The following is a 4,895-nucleotide window of genomic DNA, read 5'->3' as shown; positions in this document are numbered from 1 at the left end:
GAAAAAAGCATATAACGACTAAGCAAAAGCTGTTTTCCGCACAGATTATGGTTTTATGGTTGTGGAATATGAGAGCACTGTTGTAAAAATTACTTGTCTTCGTGTTTATAATCTGATCTCAAAAAGACCTGAATAGCCCAAGGTGAACTATAACAGAATAAGTTGGTGATCTAGTTATCCACTAAATATTATATAACTTATGATTCATTAATAAACCATATTTTTAAAAGTTTTTGTAAGTATTAAGAATTATATTTCTGAGACTTGAAGCACCCCCAAGCTGTGAAAATACCAGGATAATTAACTATTCACTTAAAAATACTAGTTAATACTATGTAACTTTTTTTGTTTATAGATCAGTTGTGTTTGATTTTGTTTTGTCACTTAAACATAAATTCTCAATAAATGTAATTTTAAATAATATTTATACCTAATTTGTAGAGATTTTTTAACACTAAACTCTTTGGGAAACTGTATTACCTGCTGACATTATATTTTGCCACGTTCTAGCATGGGTCATTCTGGCATGTTAGAATCATCATTACAATATAAAGAAGTTTTTATTTCAATTTTCATAACATTATTTGAATTTGAAAATTTATTGTACTTCATTTAAAATAGTCCACGCAATATTTATTTCTGTATGATTTGCTGTATAAAAAAATTTTTAAATAAATTTATGCTGCAGAACTCTAAACTACTAAACTACTTTTAGAATATTTCCTTAGGTATATTTAAATCAATCTGTAATATGTTGGTGAAAGAATTATAAAATATTAGGAGGAGACATTTAATATGACAGAAAGAAATGAAGGGTTTCTTTTTGATTGAGGCAACTGTTCAAGATTATTGATAATTGTGTCTATGCTAATATTTTTCCCCAAAACATATACACTTAGATAATATTAACTGTAACATGACTGCTTGCAAATTCTACATATTATTTATAATAACTTAATGACCTATTTTTCACTAGCATTTCAGAATATGCGAACACATGTATATAAATGAACATATGTGCGTGCGTGCATGTGTGCATGCACAAGCACAGGCACGTGCACACACACACACACACACACTACTTATGCAAGATTTAGTGCATTGCTTATTTCCTAAAGATATTATTGGCATTGACCCTAAAGTGTTATTTATTTATTTATTTATTTATTTATTTATTTATTCATTCATTCATATTCTACACTTTAACAGGTGTACTTGCAAAATATGTACTACTAATATATATTAATAAAAAAATACCAAATATACCTTTCAGTTGGTGAGTTGATAAACTGTAGTACACCCAGACAGTTAAATATTATTCAGCACTCAAAAGAAATGAGATCTTAAGCCATGAAAGACACAGAAGAAACTTAGATGCATATTACTAAGTGAAAGAAGATAATCTCATAAAGCAGAATACTTTATAATTTCAACTCTATGAAATTCTGGAAAAGGTAAACTTTGAAGATAGCAAAAAGTTCAGTGATTGATACGGGTTAGGTTGGGAATGGAATGAACAAGTAGAGCACACAATACTTCTAGAGCAATGAAAGTATCTGTTTGATACTGCAATGACAAATAACACATCACTATACATTTGCCCAAACTCATCTAATACACAAGACCAAGAATGAGCCCTCAACTATGGACTTTAGGTTACTATTATGTATCAATGTAGGTTTATCAATTGTAGCTAATACACCACTCAAGTGGTGGGTGTTGATATTAGGAAAGGCTATGTGTATGTCGGGAGGTGTTGTAGCTATGTTAGAGACCTCTGTACCTTTCTCTCAATTTTTCTGTAACCTAAAACTTCTCTAAAAATAATGCCTTTAATAATAATATAAACAAATCAATGAACACACAGAGAAAAGCTTATTTCTTTCCAACATCTTGAAATAAATAAAAGATACTTTTTAAAAATAATTTTAGAAATATTATATGCATTACGCATAAGAGTGCAATTAGTATCATGTTGATTGGAGAAGCTTAACTTCTATAATGTATAAGAAAAATACAAACATATTTCTGCAAATTATTCTCTTATGCTGGGATAATATATATCATGCAGCATATATATTATATATCATATATATTATGTAACTACGTAACTTATATACAACATATCAGTATAATAATGCATAATATGTATATTATATTGATTTAAACATATTAATAGAACATATCAACATAATATAGTACATATAGTTGATACAGATTTTTCAGGTCAGCCTGGGCTTCAAGAGTGTCAGCTCAATGGGTCAACCAGTCAAGCCCCAGAAAGGGTCTGCTTGATGAACTGGCAAGGCCTAGCCCCAGGAATGTTGGTTCTAATGGACTGACAAGTCAAACCCTGAGAATGTTGCAGCCCTCAAAAGTGTCTCAGTTTCGAAGTCTTGCCTTCTGCCAACAATTTTCCTCATTCAATTGGCAAGCCAGTCTCCGGGGTGCATGGCTCTTCAGTTCCAATGATCTTCTGCAGCTCCTCAGGTTGGGGTTCTTGTCTCATGCCCAGGAGTTATGAGGGACACAGCAGGAAAGTTGAGAAAGCAGGATTTATTGAGAGGACAGAAAAGTTGTCAAAGGGAGACAGGACCCAATAAGGTTGCTGATTTGGAGCTGAAATCTAGTGCTTATGTAGTTCTAAGACAGAGCTGATTGGTTAGTTCTAGCTGTGAGCTGATTGGTTGGCAATAGCTGTGCAGATTGCTCATTACTAAGGACCAATTGTCAGGATGTAGGGGCCCAATGGTGAGCTGATTGGTCTGCAATTGGCAGCAAGTTGATTGGTTGTTTTTTATTCCATCAGTGAGTACTTAAGCTCTAGCCTGCGAATCTTGTAGGGAGCTAGTTTACCAATGTGAGTGTAGCGCCTGAGAGGCCTGCTTGGAGTTCACTACATTGTTATTGGAAGACCTGCTCTGTCTGCCTAGCTTTTCTGTAGCTATCTCCTCTCTTGTTTTAAATATATATTTATTTTATAAATATATTATATAATTAATAATAATATACTTAGCTAAATATATCTTCTGATTTACCCTGCATTCATCCTTCTACTTCTGTACTTTCATCTTCAAGATTTGCCTTGTGCTTTCAAACCATGACAATTAGGGTGTCTCCAAGCCAACCTCATCTGAGACCCTAATCTCCTTATTCTCCCTTCTGGTCTAGTGCTTCACTGTTATGTGACCGTTGCTGTTAGTTCTTGTCATATTCTTTTTTATGTAACTCTGCAGCTCACTAATTCCACCATTTCCACTGAATCGTGTCTGACTCCACTCACTCCACTGACATTAAATTATTGTGGGTCTTTTAAAACACAGTACAGTTAACAGATCTGCCGCTATCACTAACAGTCTTGATCCTTCTATCTCAACTAGTGACGTAGGCTTGTTTCAATTATTTCTGTTGAATTAGCTACTGCTTTTGTTACCTTCTTGATTCAGCCACCACCATTCTTGTGCCATTTACTTAACTCCTGATTATAAATTTTCTGCCACTTTTTATTGCAACTGTTTAGGTCAGTCAACTTAACAGATATTTCTTGAGCATCTAAACTAGCACTTAGAATTTGTGCTTTGCCTGAGAGAAACACAGGTGAATAAGATGTAGTTTCAGTAGTCAGGGAACTTATAGGCCCTTACTTGAGATCACTCCAAAAGAACATCACTGTGTCATGTTAAACTGCTTCTATGTTGTATTTGCCACACAATTATTTATAATTTTTTTTCTTTCTTTTCTATTTCCTGCTGGAGCCCAGCTCCAAGGGGTCAGGGTTTCCTGAAGGAGGGATGGTGTCGGCGCAGGAGAGGAAAAAACTTGGACACTGACTCTACTGCAAGCAGGACAAATGCTGGTTTATTGTCTTTTACAATTCCTTTTATACCCTAGATTTTGGCTTGAGATGGAAATATGTTTTTTGTTTTCAAGGCAATCAGTTTCAATGTAATGGACTGGACAGGCAATGTATCTTTGTTCACCCTGTTTTGATCTTAAAAAATTATCATCCTAGACATTAACTATAAATTTTATAAACTCCTAACATTTTCTAATGATGATCATTTCTCAATGTCCATACAAAAACTTACTTATCTCTACAGCCATTACAGTAAAGATCACTACCAAGTTTTAAGCACTATAACTGTTACATTGATTTGTAAGTTACACCTGTGACATTCACACAGCAATTTGCAATTAACCAGGTAAAGCAACATTCTCAAGGTTTCTTAGCCACAAGTTGGCCTGATTAGCTTTCTATAATGCCACACCTGGTGTTTACAATCTGCATCAATTATCCCCTGCCAGGAAGAATGAACTTCAATGTTTGTAAAACAAAAGGCCTCTCGGGCTCATGTCGCCTTAGTATCCCTAACCAGAATTACAAGCCTCCTTAAAAAAGGGAAGTAAAGTCAAGAGTGCCCTAATGAAAGTATACTTTTAACAAAACAAATACTTCTTTTACTAAACACTGTTATTTGGTAAAAATTATATCTCCCATATAGAACTCTTTACATCTTCCAGCTCCCAGGCTTCCAGTGGCAAGATCAAGAGTGGAGATAGAAGAAGCAGGGATAGCTGCCCAGAGTTGCCCTGCAACCTGAGGTCTCCGACCTTCCAGACCCTGTCAACATGAAGGCCTCTGAGGCTGGCTCCTGACAATGTCCTGCCACACTTACACTTATGAGTCCATAAATAGTACAACAGACTTTTAAACTTTTGAACATATTGTTTTAAAAGAATTCCAAATGTGCTTTTTGTGCTATGCTATCACCACAAAGTAAATTTAATAATATTCATTTAACTTTTTAAAAACATTAAAATACATGAGAAAAATTGTATTTTTGGTAAATAATATAGACATTCAATATAAATGTTATAGTACCATATTATAATAT

Source organism: Carlito syrichta, unplaced genomic scaffold (genome assembly GCF_000164805.1).
Source record: "Carlito syrichta isolate Samal-C Ts95f unplaced genomic scaffold, Tarsius_syrichta-2.0.1 Scaffold316480, whole genome shotgun sequence".
Classification (NCBI taxonomy): Eukaryota; Metazoa; Chordata; class Mammalia; order Primates; family Tarsiidae; genus Carlito; species Carlito syrichta.
This window is presented reverse-complemented; position numbering follows the sequence as displayed.